Source organism: Scardinius erythrophthalmus (assembly GCF_964197995.2).
Source record: "Scardinius erythrophthalmus genome assembly, chromosome: 13".
Classification (NCBI taxonomy): Eukaryota; Metazoa; Chordata; class Actinopteri; order Cypriniformes; family Leuciscidae; genus Scardinius; species Scardinius erythrophthalmus.
The window spans coordinates 22,515,187-22,538,439 of NC_138233.1; the positions used below are offsets into that span (position 1 = coordinate 22,515,187).

At 38.5% G+C, this 23,253-nt stretch overlaps 1 protein-coding gene across 2 annotated transcripts in view; it reads right to left on the minus strand.

The window, feature by feature from the left end:
- The window catches only part of mid2 (midline 2), a 162,007-nt gene that overhangs the window by 98,493 nt on the left and 40,261 nt on the right, over positions 1-23,253 (minus strand). The window contains exon 2 of one of the 2 annotated variants that reach the window (XM_081383582.1): positions 9,897-9,985. The gene's annotated coding sequence lies outside the window, so the exon portion shown is untranslated. Of the gene's footprint in view, positions 1-9,896; positions 9,988-23,253 lie in introns of those variants that run through there. The other variant, XM_081383581.1, reaches the window with a different exon arrangement.

Sequence of the window (23,253 nt, forward strand, 5' to 3'; positions counted from 1 at the left end):
TTGCCATTGGCGACGTGTTTTGATTGGAGCCTCGCCCCAGTGAGGCTAGAAGCACTGGCGGTGAAACGGCTCGTAGCGGGGTAATATTGGCACTCTCGCGCTCTCGAGAGGCCATTATAGTTATGGGCTGCGACTCAGCGCTGCTCTGGGGCAGGGCGAGTGACACAGTGGTGGGTTTAAGAGGAGGAAAAAGCTCTTTTTGTGAAGGGATACATGTTTTTATTTTGAAACTCACACAAACAGACAGCATTTACACAAACATTGCATTTGTCACCCACAGGGGACACAATGCAGAACACAGCGCTTGAGGGTGGGGCCTCCAGCGAACTCTCTCCTCCTCTTGACTGATCCGTCAGGATGAAGGCTTGGTAGCAAAGGATGGAGCGCTGACTTTCTCGCGGTGCGGGAAAACCTCTGACCCTCTGACCTTGACGCTTCCTCCCAGGCCCTGTCCACTGCTTGCGGCGAACATCCGGTTTGGGGCGGGGCGCCGTGGCTGGAGGGAGCGACGGGGCGTCATGTGGCTCATCATTTTCGCCCGCTCCTGCGTCTCGGAGAAACGCTCCGTGACTGACTCCACGGCGTCACCAAAGAGGCCGGAGGGAGTGACTGGAGCTTTAAGGAGCGTCTTGTGGTCCGCGGCTGTCAGGTCAGCTAGGGTTAACCACAGGTGCCTGTTAAGGACGATCATAAAACCCATGGAGCGGACGATGGCCTGGGCGGAATGCTTGGTCGCCATAAGCGTGAGGTCTGTCGCCACGCAGATCCTTGATGATGTCAGCGTCCGCGACGCCGCCATCCAGGGACTGTAGAAGTTTGGCCTGGAACACCTGCAGTATGACCATGGAGTGAAGAGCAGATGCTGCTTCGCCCGCAGATGCGTAGGCCTTGTGAATCTGCATGGCTTAAGTGGCAGGCTAAGATCCGTGCTCAGAGAAGAAGAGGACGGGCACAGGTGCGTGGCGAAAGCTCGCGTCCGCAAAGAGGACAGGTGAGCGCTATGACGATGGATGACGGCGGCTCCAGGCCCCATTGTCATCTTCGCTGATGGCAGTGGGCCTTGTCCGTTATAGCACAAACCATTTCCCTCCTGGTTCTTAGGGCGCGCACCGGCAGCTCGCCGCAGTGGGACTCCGTGAAGGCCGCCTCGGCGTGGGCGAGGCCCAGGCAGGCGACGCAGAACTCATGTTCGTCGGGCGGGTCGATGGGGCCCGCACAAATCTGGCAAGTTGAAGCCATGGGATGCTTAAAGAAAAATATCACTAGTCCTCCTGGTGCAGCTTACACGATGGCAGCGTGAAGAAAGAGATTCTGACGCAATTGTCGCGTCCGTGCATTTTATACTGCCCGCGAGCCTGTCAGTATTTGCATACTTCGCGACAATTGACCAGCTGTTCCAAACTGGCAAGATTTCAACAAAAGTGGAGAAGGGAGGAGTTCCCGTAGCGTTGCTACGCAATGTAGAGTTACCGTTCTCGAAAGGAAACAGCTTATAAATCTAAGTGATGTTTTTTAAAATGTAAAAATGCAATGAATGTTGAATGAATGTTTTCTGTGATGGGTAGGTTTAGGGGTAGGATTAGTGTTAGGGGACAGAATGTACAGTTTGTACAGTATAAAAATCATTATATCTATGGAAAGTCCCCATAAAACATGAAAACACAACATGAGGTAGTAGTTTATTCTTGCCACCTAATATGAGTGTTTTCCTAAAGCAGCCAATATGCAAACTGACTGTGGTTTAGTCTACAGAGAGGCCCAGTGAGGCCTGATATAAAATGCTTGTGGTCATGTAGATGATGAAAAACGCTGTGTTTCCCGAATGCCTGCTGCCACATGACACACCCATTGCAAGAGGAAAACCTGTCAGACTTGTAAAGTTTATTCCACTCTGAGGGGAGATGATACGTCGAAGACATTACAGCAACATAAAAAGCAGTGTCTGCGGTCATCTGACGTAACAAAGACAATTTCTGCAAGAGCTTCCTCAAGAAGCTTTCAAGTCCAGATGGGGGAAAATTATTATAATGTGGAGAATAAATCAATTTGTATTTTGCTGGAGTGTGGTAATATTTGAGAGGGAGTGCTCTCAGAAACTGTCCTTTTCCTTTCATGATGAATTCATTCATTCTAGTCAAAGAGTCTAGTGCTGCCTGCATGCCTTGAATGCTTCTGAGACATTCCTACCATTCTTTTCTCTTTTTTAAAATTTTATTTCAGAGGATGAAATATTACAAGCTGCTGATCAACGGTTTGAGAAGCCTGGGTGAAAGAATGAGGGTAAAACTCTAGCTGACAGAAAGCACAATGACATGAAGGCTGCTTACATAACAGATCATCATCAACACATCAGCATGAAGATCCAGGGGAAATGCATCACCGCCCCTTTTTTACTCCGTCTGTTGATTGTCTGAGGTGGGCGACAAGCTGCCTCCACACGCCCTCATGCGTCGGAAACACAGGAGATGGATCAGATCGGCTTTCAAGTTAGATATGTTAATGAAACTTTCAAACACATTCAATGGATGGATGCTCCAAAATATTTAAATTGGAGGCAGGGTTAGGTGACAATGAGCCAATCAAGCCTCTGAGAAGATACAACAACAATAATAACAACAAAATAAACAATAAAAAGTGTGAAAAAAAAAAAAGAAAACCGTTTGATTGCAGCAGAAATAGCAAGTGGTTGAAGTTCACAGGAAGCTGTGGAGCTAAAGATGGGCTATACAGTTCTGGTTGGTTTATAAAACCTCCACTGACTTTCATCTGAGTTTGGGCTGATCCACAATGTGCACAAAACCACAAACAGAACTTTCCCACTGTTGTTAAAGCATGTCTGTTCCTGTTTTAGAACAGTTTGACCATGTCCTGATTAGCACTGTGTAGCTATACACAAGTTGGTTTCTTGAACAACCAGTGGGTGCTGCCATGATCACCCCCTATTTCCGTTGGCCAGATTTCTGTGTCTGTTCATTGTACAGGTTACACACCACTGGGGCCATTTGAAAGCTATGGAGCTTTCCGAAAGCTTGTTTCCGACACAGAATAAAAAAATGTAATTGTGACTTTTAATCTCACAATTCTGACTGCTTTTCTCACAATTGCAAGTTTATATCTCGTAATTCTGACTTTTTATCTCAGAGTTACGTGATATAAAGTCGCAATTGCGAGTTATAAAGTCAGAATTGCATGATATAAAGTCGAAATTGTGTTATAAAGTCAGAATTGTGAGAATTGTGTGTCGCAATTCTGAGGAAAGAAGTATTGTTTTTCCTTAATTGGCCTTTATAACTCGCAATTGTGAGTTTATCTTGCAATTCTGACTTTATAACATGCAATTTTGAGTTTATATCGTGCAATTCTGACTTTATAACACACAATTGCGACTTTATATCATGCAATTCTGACTTTATATCTTTATATGTTAACACACAATTGTGAGATAAAAAGTCGCAATTATCTTTTAAAACGTTTTATTCTGTGGCTTCTGTGGAACAAGCTTCCATAGAAAGGTCACACAGGTCCAGTGTGTAAAATTAAAATGCATAGAAATTAAACTCAGCAAAAAAAGAAATGTACCTGATGTCTCTGATCACATGAGTGAACATGCCATAGTCCTGCTTTATGCATATTATTATAGACCAGGCTTAACATATAGTCTAGGTATTTCTGTATTTTATAGAACAGATAGTTGTGATAAAGGCCTCTGATTTGTAAATAATACAAAACTCCAGTTTTGCTAAAACTCTTGACCTAACAGCTATGGAATAAAATGCCTGTTTACCATTGTGGACTATAATTTCTGTTCCACTGCAACACTCTGTTATGTCAAGGACTAGATCTTCTAGCAGAAACATGACATTTTCTGTAATGCATTTGCTTAAATAAAATAAAAATAAATGCAAAAAGAATTATGCTAATATAATTTTTTATATGTAGTATATTATTGAGTTAAATAAAATCAACATGCACAATATGGCACACATCTAGTACTCTATATGTTATTTTAAGTATTTTCAATAAATTAAGGACAAATCATTTCTGCATAGTGTTGTATTTACAAGTATAGTGTGTACTGTACTTGACACGATGTTAAGTGCTTGTCTTGTAAAAAATGGTTATATTTTCTGCACCGCAGCTTCGTCAGACTTTATTTCACTGTAACTCCCACATTACCGTAGAGAGATGGCAATAGACCCACTTTGATTTTTCTTCTAAGCAAGCACTTCATTTAGATGTGTATGCAATTCTTTTCAAAAACAAAAACCTTTAACTAATGGAATAACACATTGTGAATGTAAAATACTCTAGAAAAAGACAACATCCTTGCAAAAAAGAAAAAAAAAAGAAAGAAAATAGTTAAGCATATAGAAATAGTTGAGAATAAATGAAGCACAGTATATTTTTATATTCTATATGTTGTTGTGTATCTTGGTTATTAAACAATGGCTGAGCTGTCGTCTTGGCCAGGCTGCAGAACTACAGCAGGCGAGCTATATTATCACTGTTGTTTTTGTTGCTACTTTCAGTTGAACAAAGACATATTGTTTCTGACAGAAATGTGGAGCTCTAATACGCAGACCCCATCACTATCATACTCAGATGCTTTCACACTGACTAACCGAATTAAACTGCCACAAATGTCAGTTATACCCTCCCCCCGTCCCTAGAGGGATTCTTCAGCCTGCATAACCTCATTCACATACTTGTGACTCACACCCTATAACTTTAACATTTGCACTGTCTTCATTTATTCAACATTCTTAGGAAACAAACCAAATGATCAATATTCATTACATGACAATGTTTAAAATCGATTGAGTCAGATTCAGGTGATGCAAAAGATTACAGAATGCAGAATGTGGCTACAATGCATCACAGGGACGTAGGAGTTTATTTGGTGTTTATAGCTGAATGGCTATCTAAAGTTAATTTCCTATCTTTCTCTTAAAATAAATTAGCAAATAGCAATAGAGCCACAAATGTCACAATGAGTAAGATGTTAAAGTGTGAGTAGACCCCCAGTTGTGGATCCCACTGAGATAAAGGCCAGGCTGTCCTACCACTGGGCTCTCAACTCATGTCTGGAGTGTTATATGGTAATACTCAAAAAAAAAAAAAAAAAAAAGATCTGCATACTGCTTCCATATATCTACTTATATCATATATCTATATCACATAGGCCTATATCTACTATATCTATATCTACTACTTTCAATGAATTTAAGGTCTGGATTCAGATGTGCTAATTCATGTGTGAAAATGATTCTTCATGCCCCCTTCCCAACCATTCTTTCACAGTTTGAGCCTGATGAATCTTGACATTGTCATCCTGGAATATGGCGTCCTGGAATACATGATGCGTCTTCCTATGGTTGTTTAAGAAATAAAAAGCTACACACTCTATCAATTAGGGTTAGAAGAACTGTTGCCAAACATATAACATGCTAGAAACATAATACAAATAAATATATATATATATATATATATATATAAATAAAGGTGCATTAAGCAACTTTTCATGTTAAAAATGCCTGATGGGCTGAATGAGCCCTTCTCTGATCACTGCGATTGCCTCTATAATCCTGTACAGTAAAATAAATAAGAGGGATTCGGGCCGAATCTGAGACTGGGCGTGACGTCATGCGCGTTCAGTTGCAGTGTTGCAGTTTCATTTGTCGCCAGAGGGGGGCATAGTTCTGCAAAAACTCAGAGACTTGCTCTTTGCACCTTTAACGGTCCGTCTGGTTTGAAATTGCCGCACTACCATCTGCTCTATCTGCGGAACCTTTGCGTTTAAAGACCTAATAAAATATTTCAACTCAGATCAATATTTCGTGTCTAATTATTTACTTAGCCGTGTAAGAAGCGGGATAATGTACATCCGGTTGTTATCTCAGAATAAACCCCTTCAGGCTGATGCAAGACCCCTCTGCTTCACGTCAGGGTCCTGATCACCCTGTCGGGACTGATTCTGAGATAACAACCGGCTGAATGAACATTATCCCTTACACATAAGCTTCAATGAAGCGACTCAACGTTCCTTCGTTGCTAGTTCTAAAATAACGTTTTATAATTAGTAACGGAGGCTTGGGCTCAACTGTTAAACTGTCAACTTAAGATTTGAATCTGTGGCGGAAGGAAGTAGTTCTGCACAAAAGAGGGTTTTTAATGGCATTCTGTTGTTGTTTATTATTCATTTACTCACTTGTGCTGTCGTACTGTTATATAAACGCAATATCACACTCATAGCCATGCGATTTGGCTGTATATCAGCACGCTGTGATTCCCTGCGGCCTCGTGCCTATTGCCGAATTACAGCTGTTCTGATATACTGCCATATCGTACTGCTACCCGTGTGATATTGCTCATATGTAAAAAAATTTTAGGAAATTAACACTCATACAATAATTCTTAAAGGAGAACTCCGGTCAATTTTAACATTGAGCTAATTTTTTTGTACATTTGGAGTGCTGTCAATACAGAGAACAACGACAAAAATCGGTGTTGCCTACACCGTGTTATCCTCTTTTTAAAATTTGCACCCTGTTGACTTCAATGGGGCAAGTACTAAACCTGCTTTTAGCCTCTTAACATCCTTGATGTGTCATTACAAGTGCACAGAAAATGTGAGTGATTCCTTCTGAGTGAACACGAGTGAATCTGACTGCAGTAGATGTGAAAGATATGTATAAAAATGATGTTATTTAAGCCAGCGCAAATACCTGTGTTTACATCCTGTTTTCGGTTGAAGTCCAAAGTAATCGATTGCAGAGTTCACACGCATAGGTTTAGTTACCTATGATCACGTTACCTATGAACTCGGCAATCGATTACTTTGGACTTCAACCGAAAACAGGATGTAAACACAGGTATTTGTGCTGGCTTAAATAACATCATTTTTATACATATCTTTCACATCTACTGCAGTCAGATTCACTCGTGTTCACTCAGAAGGAATCACTCACATTGGCTGTGCACTTGTAATGACACATCAAGGATGTTAAGAGGCTAAAAGCAGGTTTAGTACTTGCCCCATTGAAGTCAACAGGGTGCAAATTTTAAAAATAGAATAACTCGGTGTAGGCAACACCGATTTTTGTCGTTGTTCTCTGTATTGACAGCACTCCAAATGTACAAAAAAATTAGCTCAATGTTAAAATTGACCGGAGCTCTCCTTTAATTCAATTCTTAATACTTCCAAGACTATGTACCTTTCCTAGGTTATGTATTCAAGAGCTGAATTTGCAAGAGCAATGTTCAATATATTACAGGAGACCATGTGGCCCTCCTTATTGCTCTGTATAGCCCTGTATAAACTTATATCAAGTTCTCAGTACAATGAGATTGGAGGCATAGCATTTCCTGAATCCGCAATACAGATGACAAGAGGACCTTAATTAAAAGTGGGTAATAGCACTATTGCCTTTAAAAGTAATTTACAGAATAGCAGTAAAACAAATAATCCAGCCAATAAAGCAGCAGGAACACTACCATTGATTTTAAAATAAAATAATTAGGTATATACAGCTTGTGTCTGTCACTAGTGCCTTCATGATTGCTGAAGGGGTGAATTGATCTGAAGACTTGCTAGGCTTCCGTTTAATTTAGACGTACAGCATTAATGCATTTACGAAAAAGAAATTACAGAAAGACAAAGACAAAACGCAGGGCCAGTAAAAAACTATATCTTTTAGAGCCCAGTGAAACGCTCTGCTTGAGCGACCAGCTCCACATGTGGTCTCGAACTAAGTGTCTGTCGTTAGCTGTCAGTAAGAATAGGATCACTAGCGCCTTTAAATTGTGCAACAAGTTGTGCTAAGGGCTATCTCAGCGCTGGATTTTAGAGAGCAGATGATTGCAGAAGGCAACGATTTGTTTTATGGGGATGGAAAAACTTGCTTGATTTCATAGCCTGTACAACCCTGTGGAAAGCAATAGGAAGTAAAATCTGATTCAAGTTGTAAAATAAGTAATGAATGGTCCACCGCACTTAACCATGTGTTACATTCCTCTCACACACAAATCCAGGTAATCTCAGAGCCTGTAAAAACAAGTTGGCAGTGTGTGCCTCATGACAGCCTTTGTGTTGCAGTCATGTTGGCTGCATCCAAAATATGAAAAATGCTGCCTCAGCAAACTTGATATGAACAGTACCAAGGCAAATCTGAATCCAAAGGTCACATCCTGTCTACTGAGATACCTTTATCTGATACATTTTTTAATGCAGCATAGATGCATCTTTTCACTATTCTGTGACAGTTGATGTAAAAAATTCAATGGTGACTGAAATATGCGGTTGGTGGTCAGTTTGTGTGTAGATGAATGGGTAAGGTTTTATAATAAGTGTACAGTAATAAAGTACTTATTAGTTAACAGTTAAGTCATAGTTTATATTTTATAGTCTCTGCATTGTTATGCTATTATACAAAATGAGTTCTTCATACATTGCCACTGTAATTAAAGGAGAACTCCGGTCAATTTTAACATTGAGCTATTAATAAAAATTATGTTATTTCAGCCAGCGCACATACCTGTATTTTCTTCCTGTTTTCGGTCGAAGTCCATAGTAATCGACTGCCGAGTTCACGCGCGTGATCATAGGTAACTAAACCTATGCGTGTGAACTCGATAATCGATTACTGTGGCCTTAGACCGAAAACAGGAAGAAAATACAGGTATGTGCGCTGGCTGAAATAACATCATTTTTATTAATATCTTTCACATCTTCTGCAGTCAGATTCGCCCGTGATCACTCTGAAGGAATCACTCACATTTCCTGTGCACTTGTAATGACACATCAAGGATGTTAAGAGGCTAAAAGCAGGTTTAAAACTTGCCCCATTGAAGTCAACAGGGTGCAAATTTTAAAAAGAGGATAACATGGTGTAGGCAACACCGATTTTTTTGTTGTTGTTCTCTGTACTGACAGCACTCCAAATTTACAAAAAAATGAGCTCAATGTTAAAATTGACCGGAGTTCTCCTTTAACAACAGTATTATGTAACACTTTAGTTTAGAGTCCAATTCTCACTATTAACTCGATGCATATTACTTGGACTGTTACTTACCTGTTATTACCGGTTACTTACTAGGATATTGGCTGTTTATTAGTACTTATAACATTATTATGTGGTTTTGTTAAATAAAGAGCATTCATTTCTTTAAAAAAAAAAAAACTGTTGTTTTAACACCACAATTAAAGGTTTTTAATTGTGGTTTTCCGTGGAGAAACCAAAAAAAAGAATTTACTTCAGACAGAAGGTCCACAACAGCTGAAATGATCACGAATGTATGATTGCATAATCAGCATTCACATCAGACATGAGAAATGTTAGCGAGGCCAGTCTGCATATAATGTGATTTAGAAGTGTTTTGTTTAGTCTGAATAGGTTTATGAACCTCTAATCAATTATAAACAAAGCACCTGCTTTTAGAAACTATTACCATTAAAAATGAATAGTCGAGCCTTGGTTATTTAGGATTAAACTCTCTTTAAACATGTTAGTGTATCTTATCTTCTTAAGGCAAAATCAATACAGAACTAATCTCAGGCACCTCTGCTATCATTGTAAACCGCCAGACCTCACACAAGTCATTAGGAGGCATAATGCGGTCTCACCATGCTGTGAATGGAAATAGCCAGTGAGGGAATTGCTGCTGGTGAGGCATGTGAGATGAATTCTCACGCGTGGACCATTTAAAATGACAGATCATTAACAGAGCAAACCAGAGCGGCTTCAAAGTAATTCGGCAGGCAGCCCCTTGGCCTACTGATGACCTCGACACACAAATCAGCAGCCCTCGCAGGCATACATCAGTCTGGGTGAACCTGGGTGGGTTACATGGTAATTCTGGAGTTATTGCTTAATAGTAAGTGGGGTGTTTAAACTTACTTGCGTTTGTAATTCAGTCAAGACAGCAGGGTCTGATATGAATCAAAACTGGTAAACGAGGTTCAGACTAATCTCATTACGTACTCCTCCTACAAGATCAGAGATAAACAGAGGATAAGGTTAAAACAAATCGAATTGTGCAGCACAAGTATCATGTATACACACTACCCTTCCAAAAGAATGGCGTCACTATGATTTCTTGGTAAAATTTTAAAATAAGCCAATGTCAGTTAATGCATATTAGTTGACATGAACTAATTATGAGCAATGTATAGTTACAGCATGTATTAACCGTTGACAATGACAATGTCATTGAATAAAAATACAAATGTTCATTGTTTGTTTGTGTTAGTTCACAGTGCATATACTGTTAACAGATATAACTTTTGATTTTAAAAATGTATTAGTAAATGTAGAAATTAGCATTAACTAAGATTAATAGGCTAAATGCTTTAAAAGTATTGTTCATTCTAGTTCATGTAAACTAATGTAGTTATCTAATTTTAACAAATGAAACCTTAATGTAAAGTGTTACTGTTTTTAAAAAAAAGTTTTTTAAGCAGTTGCTTATGATCACCAAGCCTGCATTTATTTGATCAAAATACAGTTTATATAATGTAATAGAGCTGCACGACGATTGTTGCAGTCTGTTTAAAAAAAAAAATATATATATATATTTGCCACTCTAGCGGTTAATAAACAAAACTGCATGCGTCTTGCGGAAGAACATTGTAGCCGGAGCTACTTCTCTGTTTATGTATAAGACGAGTCATACTGGGACACTGCGTTTGCCAGAATATAAACGATTATTATAAGTGTACCGTAGTTATAAGACAAAAGAAAAGATGGACTCATGATGTACTTGCTCATTCTATAATTTTGTAAATTCTGAAGAAAGTTACATATAGTGTACCTTTAAAAAAAGAATCAGTTTGAATGAATGATTCAATGGCTCACTCATAACGTTTTTGAACGAATCTCTTGAATGAATGAATCCATGACAAATAAATTTTTTAACAGTCACTTTTTGCGATCTACTGGTGTAACAATGTAATACAATATTACTTTCAAAAGGTGATTTAGAGGGTTTTCATACTTGGCAATTTGGCTGTGGTCCGAATCTGAGTGTGATTGTTCCCAGTACCCCTGCGTTGGCCTAGCCTGGGTTTCCCCATGCTGCCTTGAGCGCAGCGCGATTTTATTCACACTGCTAGGCAGCCTGGATACCATGGACCAGATTTTCGCCTCAGCGAGGGAACCAATCACAGAACGGGGAGGGAGCAACAAGACAATGACGACGTCTATGCGACACACCAAAGCAGTTTGTTTATATCTATGGATCCAACATGGCATCAGACACGAAGTTACCTTTCGATGCAGCCTTAGATAGTGTTCTAAGTAGTTTAGAACGCAAGTTGTTTTCGTCTTCTTCCTCGTCGAATTTCTGTCGCTCTACATACGTCATCTGGTATAATTGAAACGATTGGCTATGAGCTACGTACAGGCGCATTTGATAGACATTCGTATCGCCCAATAAACGGCTTTGGGCATTCGTAAACCACGCCTCAAATACGAGAAAATGAACATGTGGTTCCCAGACCACGTCTCAATGAGAAAGAGGTCTGACATTAGCCAGGCTAGCGTTGGCCTGTTTTTACACTCTTAATTCTATCGAAACTTCACAAACGTGAACGCAACATTATAGAAAACAGAAGGTGGGTCAATATATGGTGTTTCTTTTTATTTTATTAATTTTGTGCTGTCATGTGCAGCAGAGTGATGCAATGGTACTTGCATCTACTGTATGTGTCACATAAACGTGGCTTTCTGTTGCTTGCAAATTAACTCTTTTAAGGAGACAGCTTTCACATTAACAATTTTTCATGCGAACCATGCCCTGTTTCGAACTAAACTGCCAGTGTGTTTTTTGATCGCCACCGTAGACATCAGTGTTTACAGTATATATACAAACTATAGGCTTTTATCCCAGTACTTCTGTGATCATTTGAATTAGTGTAACATAAATAATGATACTGTGTGATTGAAAGTTTTTGAAGCTGTTTGATACCTATACATGACAACTGCTCTCTCTGGCTGAGTGACAGCACAAATGCAGATTTGAATCACTGTGATCGCACTTGTCAAGGATTTAATAGACAGCAAGCAGAATCGCGGATGTTTGAATCGAGGTCTCGATCTTTTAAAGATTGATTGTGCAGCTCTACGAAATATTACAATTTAAAATTACTGTTTTTTCAAAATGTAATAATTGATAATATTAATAATACATTTTTCATGAAGGAAGGAAGGAAGAAGGGAAGGAAGAGTTATGTATGTCAATGCAATCATTGTTTTCTTGTTTCTACAGCAATACAGTTCATGCCAAAGGGGTAGTAAACAATCCTACACGAGTCCCAAAGTATGAATTGATCCAGAAGGTCAAAGACAAACACGTACAGAGGGTAAGAACGAGCAAAAAGGGCAGGGGTCAAGTTTTTTCTTTGTTTGTAGAAACTTATGAGTATTACAATTTATGTACATCTTAAGGGCAGTAAATCACAAAAGGAATAAGTGAGGTTTCTGAATTCACCTTTCTTCTATTGAAATCACCTCAATCAATACTGAGAAATTGCGTCAAAAGGATAAAAGTGTGATCATTGCCATTGAAACAATGCTGGCTAGAGGCTTTTATAAAGACATCAGGTGTGTCTCAATCATCTCCCTATTTTAGTAGTCAGGGCACTGATCAGGGATTCGGCCATTTTAATCTCAATCGTAAAATCCTACCAGTGCACTGAGACGTTCGCTCCCTAAAAAGTCCCACATTATACAATAAAAACCAGGGAGCATCGATGCTCACTGTTCCCTTAATAGAAGTTCTGAAGCATGAAACATAAATCAAGTGAGCCAACTCACTACACATATTGACATGCATTTTTTATTTCAGCATAAACACACAACGCTATATGTAATGAACATAATCTAGCTAACATTTAGAATTTATTAATGGCTGAAATGTTGCACGTATGTGTAATGAGCAAAGTATTTATCATAATGTACTTTAAATAACATTAAAAAACATCAGAAAGATATCAGCTCTTCTGTTTTTCATAAATACCAGTAGTGATGTTGTACAAAGAGGATGAGTCATTAATGTCCCAATGTGTAGTGAACCAGGGTCCTTACTGTCCTTGCCAGTGCCCGAATTCAAACAATATACTGATTCACAACCTTAGAAGATAGGGAGCTGATTGAGACGCACCCTTTATGCTAACCTCTGGGAGGCCATAAGGCATATTTAAAAGCTCATCATTCATTTTTGTTTACAAAACAGTTATGTTATCATTTATACTTTAATGTGGGAAAAAAAAATCAATTATACACAATTCTATGCGTTAAAAATCACACCCAGCATACTCTCATGTTCAGCAGGTCAAAGAACGCCCACAAGCTGGTGGGTTTGCTGACCATTTGATGCATAGATTGCTTCATTATTTAAATGATTTTTTTTTTTTTTACACCAATCTATCTAAAACAAACATCATATAAAAACTGGCTGGTCGCTGTATATGTAAGTTCTCTCCCTGTTTCAGTGTGCGGTTCATGGCCAGAATAAGCTGCAATGTGTGACTGCACCTGGGACTCCTTTAGCTTTTTATATTACTGATCTTTTGGACATACATGAATTCAGTACATTGGAAACTCCAACAGATTTGTATATATCATAACAGTTTATGTCATTCATGTGATTACGGAGGCCACACTCGATAGGGTCACACTCGGGCCGCCCATTCCTTAACTGATGAGACTGGAGATCGAAATTCTAAAAACGCAACAGACAACTGGAGGCATGTGTTTCTCCAGGGGAAAACAAGAAACTAAAACGGAGTGAGTGGAGCATGAAAGCAGCACATGTACTTGGAATAAAACAGCAGAATAAACAGACAGAGGAAGTGTGCTGGCCATGTGCTATGAAAGCAGATGCAATGGAAAGAACAAGTCCTCCAAACACTCTGAGTCAATCATAAAAGCAGCCACTGCTGGTACAGTGACATCATTACTCATGAGGCTGCACTTTAAGGCAATAGCATTAACAGACACTGCGCACCATTTAACCACAGCATTAGTCAGACTTATCTGATTTTCACAAGGCTGGCTCAAACTCTTCTGCTTGACTGGTGTTTGGGTTCCTCGCTTACGTGAAATACAAGTGCTTCAGACTGAGCTCTAAATCTCTTTTACATGTGTGATTCAGCCTCACCTAAATCATCTTTACACTTCTGAGTTAAAGGGATCATTTACCTGAAAATACAAATTAGTCACTATTTACTCACCCTCATGATATTCCAAGCAAGCAGGTACTTTTTCCAAGGAACATAAAAGAAGAAATCGAAGAATCATCAGATCTTTTCAATACATGGGTATTAAAATATTTATTAATAATAATAATAATAATAATAATAAATTTAAAAATTACAATATCATGTCATTGTTTTTTCTTTTCTTTTTTCTTTATACAATGACATAAAAATAAAATATAGTACCATGTCATTGGTTTTATTTCAATTCATTCTTAAAATAAAGAAATGGAAGAATCTTCAGATCTGTTCTATACAACATTAAAATAAATCCAAATAAAATAAAATAATAAAATAAAAAATATGGTGCCTTGGCATACTGATTACAATTAATTTATACTACATTTAAATTCAAGATTCAATCATTTTTGCATTCCATTTAAAAAAGAACAGCATGAGGGTGAGGAAATAATTAATCATTTTTGGGTGAACTATCTCTTCAAAATGCGAAAATGCATAAATTTTGGAAAGAAAATCGGTGCCACATTAGCAGCCTCTAGACAGTTTACAGCAGCCCAAACTGAAACCACTCATTCCTAGCCAGAACAACCGTCTCCTCTCATGTGAAACTGCAGACGACGGATACTGTATTAAGCTTATTTAATGATTAGTCAAATGATGAAATAATACAGCATGGAAGAATGAGCATTGTTCTGGGGCTAAATTTAATTACAGCCAATGATGTTCAGACTAATGAGCAATGCCCTCCTTTACCTCCTGACTGGGTAAAGCAACAGTGGCCACTGGGCATGTTCTCTGGGGATGAGTCAAGAGATGATTAAGTAAAAGTCAGAGTACACAAAGAAAATCTTTCTTGAGCTTTCACAAGGAAGAACCAAGACTTATTTCAGACGCCAGTTTCTAATGTAAACAGAAACCAGCACAAATCCTAACTTGTTAAATCATTCTCTAACCACCAAGGGTGTAAGAATGATCTGAAAAGTGTGGAGGGCGAGGGACACATTATAAACCTTATCAGCCTGGCTCATGAATATGAATTAAATCAATCGCCCTGTAGTCATATAACTAAATTGCTGAAAAACAAGGAAGTCTTAAAGGGGTCAGGAAATGCATTATTTTATTATTTTCTGTTTCCTGGGGTGCACCTATAATGTCAGTATGATTTTTACATCAAAAATGGTAATAATTTAGAAATATTTCCTACCCTGATTTTAGCCCTCTGATTTGAACGCTCTGTTTGAAGGGGCGTGTCTGCTGTGAGACTTCAGCACTTCTGTGATTGGCTTACGTCTTTGCATAGGAAATAGCTAAGTATTACATATTTAACTCTCTCGAAAACGTTAACCATGTTTTTACTATTACAGCTCTCAAGGTTAAATAATCGTGAAAAGTGTTGATTATATTTAGATATATGGCATTATATTTAGATCGTGGCATGAAAGGTTGCAGTGATGAGAATTGTAGCCGATAAATAAAAGCTGTTTTTGGACAAACAAGGACGTTTTCAGTCCTGAAACTTACAGGATATTCTTAGTATGATTACCTCTTTTATGTCAAAAGTCGAAAATTTGATTTCTCAATTCATGGTCCATTTAAAGGGGTAGTTCACCCAAAAATGAAAATTCTGTCATCATTTACTCACCCTCAAGTTGTTCCAAACCAGCGTGAATTGATTTCTTCTGCTGAAAAAAAGAAGATGATATTTTTAAGAATATGGGTAACCAAACATGTTGATGGGCTTCATTGACTTCCATAGTATGGAAAAAAAAAAAACATGGAAGTCAATGAGTCACACCAACTGTTTGGTTACCGACCAAACATGGTCAAATGCAAATGGTCACCGATTTTAATTCTTCAAAATATCTTCTTTTGTCAAGCTGAAGACATTTTTTTTGTGTGAATTATCCCTTTAACTGTTTATCCAGTTTGTTAGACTGTTGATGTTTTTGTCTGGACTTAAAATCCATTTTTTCATGGCTGGCAATGTTTTTATTTTATTTATTTTAAGTTCTTAAAATACGATGATTATTGGCCAAAAGAAGAGGCGGCAAACATAAAAATGCCCCAAAATGATTGATTTAACTATTTCTATCCATACAATTAAAACAAGATTTAACCCCACTGAATTTCATTGAATGATAATAATAATAAAATAAATAAATAAAAACAGATTAAAGATTAAACAGACTGACAGATTAAAAATATATTTTGGGGTCCTAATAAAATTGTACACTCACCTAAAGGATTATTAGGAACACCTGTTCAATTTCTCATTAATGCAATTATCTAATCAACCAATCACATGGCAGTTGCTTCAATGCATTTAGGGGTGTGGTCCTGGTCAAGACAATCTCCTGAACTCCAAACTGAATGTCAGAATGGGAAAGAAAGGTGATTTAAACAATTTTGAGCGTGGCATGGTTGTTGGTGCCAGACGGGCCGGTCTGAGTATTTCACAATCTGCTCAGTTACTGGGATTTTCACGCACAACCATTTCTAGGGTTTACAAAGAATGGTGTGAAAAGGGAAAAACATCCAGTATGCGGCAGTCCTGTGGGCGAAAATGCCTTGTTGATGCTAGAGGTCAGAGGAGAATGGGCCGACTGATTCAAGCTGATAGAAGAGCAACTTTGACTGAAATAACCACTCGTTACAACTGAGGTATGCAGCAAAGCATTTGTGAAGCCACAACACGCACAACCTTGAGGCGGATGGGCTACAACAGCAGAAGACCCCACCAGGTACCACTCATCTCCACTACAAATAGGAAAAAGAGGCTACAATTTGCACGAGCTCACTAAAATTGAGACATTCAGATGGTAGAGTCAGAATTTGGCATAAACAGAATGAGAACATGGATCCATCATGCCTTGTTACCACTGTGCAGGCTGTTTTCTTGGCACACTTTAGGCCCCTTAGTGCCAATTGGGTATCGTTTAAATGCCACGGCCTACCTGAGCATTGTTTCTGACCATGTCCATTCCTTTGTGACCACCATGTACCCATCCTCTGATGGCTACTTCCAGCAGGATAATGCACCATGTCACAAAGCTCGAATCATTTCAAATTGGTTTCTTGAACATGACAATGAGTTCACTGTACTAAAATGGCCCCCACAGTCACCAGATCTCAACCCAATAGAGCATCTTTGGGATGTGGTGGAACGGGAGCTTCGTGCCCTGGATGTGCATCCCACAAATCTCCATCAACTGCAAGATGCTATCCTATCAATATGGGCCAACATTTCTAAAGAATGCTTTCAGCACCTTGTTGAATCAATGCCACGTAGAATTAAGGCAGTTCTGAAGGCGAAAGGGGGTCAAACACCGTATTAGTATGGTGTTCCTAATAATCTTTTAGGTGAGTGTATAATACTGTATACGCAAACTCAAAGTCCAACAACAACAAACTAAACTAAAACCACTCTATTAACTGTGCAAGTAAATGCACAAAAACTGACACTTGGTTAGTGAGTTGTTGTGCTTCCTTATCTCTCTTCTAGGTCCGGAAGACCCAGACAGATAAACATGGTCATTGTAAACACATATACAAAAATGAACATCATAGAAATTCATGTTACTCCATGTCTGTGAGGCATCCTCTGTTTGCAAGCTCTGAATTATGAGATATCTTGGCCATGTGCATTGGAACAGAGATGATACTGATAGTCTGGAGGAGTGCCATTAGACACAGAAAGCCCGCATTTGTGCTGCAAAAACTCAGTCTCATTTCAATTCGGTGAAGCAATGATGTCTCACTATTTATTGTGCATTAGAAAAAAAGAGCATGCTCTCACATTCTCATGAAGAAATAAATACGAGGAATTTTCACTGCCTCGTGGTATTATCATTCAGCTAATTAAAAGAGAAAATAACAGCCAAGCTTCAGACATTCTGTGTAGGATGAAAAGCAGAAGAACAGATACAAGTATTGCTTTGGCTGATTGAAGAAAACAGACCAAAGTGTGAGATGTTGTGATTAAACACAGCTACACAACAAACCCCCAAACAAATGCTATTTTGATATATCAATATCCATCCAGTATATCTGCAGAACATTCTTTAAAAAAATACAACTCTTGACCAACAACTCTGACATGCTCAAAATGAACACTTGTTTTGGCTGCTGACAGCTGAAAATATGTGAGGTTTAACAACATGGCTCGATAATGAGACTATTAGACAGCAAATAATATGGATCAGTGTGTCAATTCTGAGATTTTAATTTATTTAATTCAAAAGCATCAGAATGGCAGACTGATTGCAATTGAGCCCTTAGGATGGGCTGCAGCAATCCATCATTTTGACATTTTGGGGGCAAAGTATAAAAGTTTAATGATGGTTGGAGTCACTCTTTTGACATACTGTGTTGGTACAAATGTGAATTTATTGCATCCAGATTTCCAAACTCAGCACTAGCACTGTGGCACTGACAAAGTGTGACAAAGTGATAGTTTGGCCCAATGTCCAATGGGTCAGAAAGTCATCAACATGACAAAACCATCAAAAGTAGGACCGGAGAGATTACACCCCGGGTCAAACAAGCTTTTCAGCCCAAGCGCTTTAATGAAATTTAACATTGTGTTCCACTTCTGCAAACTTGCTTTGGAGAAGCCAGGACTTCTTTCACCCTTTTGGGGACAGCTTTTCAAAGAGCCCTGAGAGTTCCACATCGAGCCCTTTGAAGGCTGGAACTCTCATACCCACTTTCATCTGTCTCAACCCAGGCAAGCGTCGGGTTTCTCACGGCACACATCATAGAGAGAGGAAAGGTACATCTCATTCCTGCAGCCTCTTACTGTGCATATTTCAGCTCGTGTTTTTCAGGTTTCTGTTGAGAAGTATGAGTCAGAATGGGAATATTATTCTTCATAGCATTAATCTCATTAAAGGGCTCATGAGCGGCATTGTTTTATTGTTTTATAACGTATCCTAGGGTGCATTTATAATGTTAGTATGATTTTTACATAATTTCACAATTTAGAATTAAAAGGCATTTTTCCTACCCTGATTTTAGCCCTCTGATTTGAATGCTCTGTTTGAAGGGGCGTGTCTGCTGTGAGGCTTCAGTAGTTCTGTGATTGGCTAACATCTTTGCATTTGAAATAGCTAAGTATTACATGTTTAACTCTCTTGAAAACGTTTAGCATGTTTTTACTATTACAGCTCTCAAGGTTAACTAATCATGAAAAGTGTTGATTATAGTATTATATTTAGATCTATGGTATTATAGTTAGATTGTGGCATGAAAGGTTGCAGTGATGAGAATTGTAGCCGATCACAGACATGTTGAACGCATGAATGCAGCGATCGTCTCGTCATTGTAACTCGATTTCTGCACACTAACGAATGATTTCATCATAACTAACAGTGCAAATACAATGTAAATATAAGATTTATTGATTATAAGGGGAGTTTTGGCGAGAGTCCAGAACTCAGTCACCGATAAACTCGTGCTGTTTGATTGACAGCTCCAGCGATTGTAAAGGGAGTAAAGGTTTTCTATATAATTTAATCACGTTTTAAATAACAGATCGTGAAGGTGATCGTTCAGTCACTGGTTTGATTTACTGACACATTAACAGCAATTAACGATTTTGAGACAAAGAACCTCTCTGACTGTACATGAATCATTACATATCACAAATCACTGGCCACAGATCAGGCATTAGCATTAACACCATTACTGTATATCGTATAGTATATCGTAAAAGTCTGTTTGCAAAGCCTGTGCTGAAATTGCGACCTATGAATCCACAGTGAAATGTACCAAATACAAAAAAATAATGCTCAACTGAGACATTCATGTTGTTGAAAATAAATAACCACATTCCAAGAATTAGGATGGCCCAGTGATCCTGTATCACTCTTCTCTCCTCGTCATCTCACTACTGCAGGCGGGGTCAAAGTTGTGATGATGAAGTAGCCGTGGATTTTCTTCTGCAGAGGCAGTCTTTCACCTATCTAGACACATTCCACAATGAGTCGTTCTCTGGACTTGGTTACAATAAAAGGTGTTTTTGGACTAACAAGGAAGTTTTCAGTTCTGAAACTTACAGGATATTCTTATAGTATGAAGGCCTCTTACATGTCAAATGCTGAAGGAAATTTTTTTTTTTTTTCCTTTAAAAACTCACACCAGTCATTTCTGTGAAGTTCAATATATTGGAAGTAAAAGTCATGACTGGAATTTGGCTGGTGTCCACCAATAAGACCAGATTGGTTACTAAGGCATGGAGACTTAAGATGAATTCAGAGAAGCTGCATGCCAACTGTTTGTCGATAGGGCAAGGACATGTACTGTACCTGTGCCACAATGTGGAGAGATAACACCAAAATGTGCTAAACTTAACAGCAAAATAGTTAGCAGCTCAAATGATCTTTATAAAGTGTTCCAATCACTTCCATTGATGTACAGTGCAGGCACAAAACATCGGCACTACATCAATTATCAGTTTTACGTTTATCAGTATTGGCTGATACTGGATATTTAATTATGAACATTTTAAGATCTATATCATCTAGCACTAACTTAAAATGATTCATTATGGTAAAAAGTAAACACCTAAGTCAGCAGGAATTGTGGGAATTATCCATATTTTACATTAGACCATGGAACTGGTCAACATTAGTGTTACGAACCTGCTCCGAGACACAAGGGTTAAGATCCAAACGCAGCTTTATTGTGGGTAATCCAGAGGCGTAATCCAGTGTACAGGCAAAAGGTCAAAACACAGGTAGGCAGTCCAAACAAACCAACAAACAAACAAACAAAACAGGCAGGGACCAGAGGCAAAAGAGTAATCCAGGGAACAGGGCAAGAAATCCAAATAAACCAAAAGACACGAAACCAGGGAAAACGCTCGGAATTGCAGTGTAACACTTAAACAAGACTTTGCAGTGAGTGAATGAATGAACATGGTATATAAATAGACTGAGACTAACAGGATGATGAGACACAGGTGAATGCAATCAGTGAATGAGGTACAGGTGAATGTGATCAGTGATAAGTGATGATGAGTCCGGGCAGTGAGTTATGGGAAATGTAGTTTGTGAGTGATAATAGTCTTATGTGGAGTGCCCTCTGGTGGCTCTCAAGGGCACTCCAGCTGGTGACCGTTACAATTAGCTTATGAACAATGATTTATCATTTGGCTTTCTATCGTGCCACCTGTATTATTGTGGTGTTATTGGTACATTTTAAGGTTAAAAGACAGATTTTGGTAGTTAAAGTAGGTATTTTAACATTATATCACTTAATGAAATACACGGTTATAAGTAAACTGGAAACATTGTCACAATATTTTTTTTACTGTGAGTTTCTGGCAACCACAGCTGCCAGTTTTTTTTTTTTACAGTGTACATATTCATATTCTGGAGAGAGGAAACACAAGCATTTACATACGCCTTTTCAAATCATATAACATTTTTATGCTGAACTCTGGCTTGCAAATTTGTAAGAAGATCTAAAAATTACAGATTGCGTGGCTCGGGAAAGTGAAGAAGACTGTAAATTTTAGCATTTTGAATTGATATTATTTGTGCATGCACATTCCCAACCTAGTATTACTGCACTATAAGACAGAAGGCATTGCGAAGTGTTGGTTTGCCATATTCCCCACAGAGAATCCTGAATGCAGACTGCAGTGTCTGATGAGCCAGGATGAGAAAAGCAGCGTCACTACAATGATCAGCAGAATGCTGAGAGGACAAGATGTACGGTACCCATTCCGTACAGCGAGCACCCATTCTTTGCTCACATTCACAATACATCACAAAGAGCTTACTGACAGCACCCAGCCACTCACAATTGGCCTGTAGAAAAAAAATGTAACGGATGCTTCTGGTTACTCTGAGTATTCTCAGCAAAATCGGACCGGGAGGAGTGTTTTCCCAGAATCCCTGACAGCTATAGAGGTGCCAGGGAAAAACACTCCTGCAAAGGGATCATTAGGCAGGAGAGGAAGGTATCTGCACAGCAGGGATGACAAATGTCTGTAAGGGAAGAGCAGAAGGAACCATCTGAGACAGCGTTTATCAGCCGAGTTAGCCTGAGAATCCTTAATGCACTTTCAAATCATTGGCTCTTAACTGCAATTTGCCACAGAAAGAGAATCATTACTTTCCAATATAAAGTAAAGTTTACTGCAGGATTGGAAGAGAGGATATTTCGTGAAAAGCAACTATTCTCACCACTTATTTGTTAGTGAAAGGCCCAAGATCAATGGTATGTTATCAAATGTAGCAAACATGGAATCTCCTCTGCTCATTAGGATTCAGTGGGACTGCGCAGGGACTCCCTGAATGACCTATGCATTGAATGATAACATCAGTTTTAGCCCATTGCATGTGGTCACATTTAAATTGAAAATAACTAACATTTAAATTGAAATATGTTTGTGTCTAAGTGCATCAATTCCTTTTACAATAATTTGATAAATTCATGACATTTATCACTTTATACTATAAAACCTATTTAGTTTGAATTTATTTCCAGTACATTCAAATAATAAATATTATTTTATGTTTTGGTATCTTAAACCAACAAAATGTCAGGTGGCACAACCGTCCGCACAAATGAACAGACTAAGAAAACTATTTAAAATAATGTTTTAATAAGAAGAAATTCAAAATAAAACACTATGTCATAGTTTTATGTTTGAAGCTTTTTATATAAACAAATTGTATACATATCAGTATAGTTTTAAAGCTGTTGAGATAATTGAAAAACTTTCTGTCAGGGTGGCACAACTGCAAACATGTTCATGTTGTACTTGTTCATGTTGTTTTGCAAAACACTTGTGCTGCTATTGAGGTGGATATGGGTTGGGACACGTTTAGTGGTATGGGTAGGGTTTAAGGGTGGGTTAAGGGATTAAAGGTATAGTTCACCCAAAAATGAAAATTATCCCATGATTTACTCAACCTCATGCCATCCGTGAATACGACTATCTGCTTTCAGACAAAAACAATCGGAGATAGGCTATATTTAAAAATATCCTGGCTCTTCCAAGCTTTATAATGGGAGTGAATGGAGGG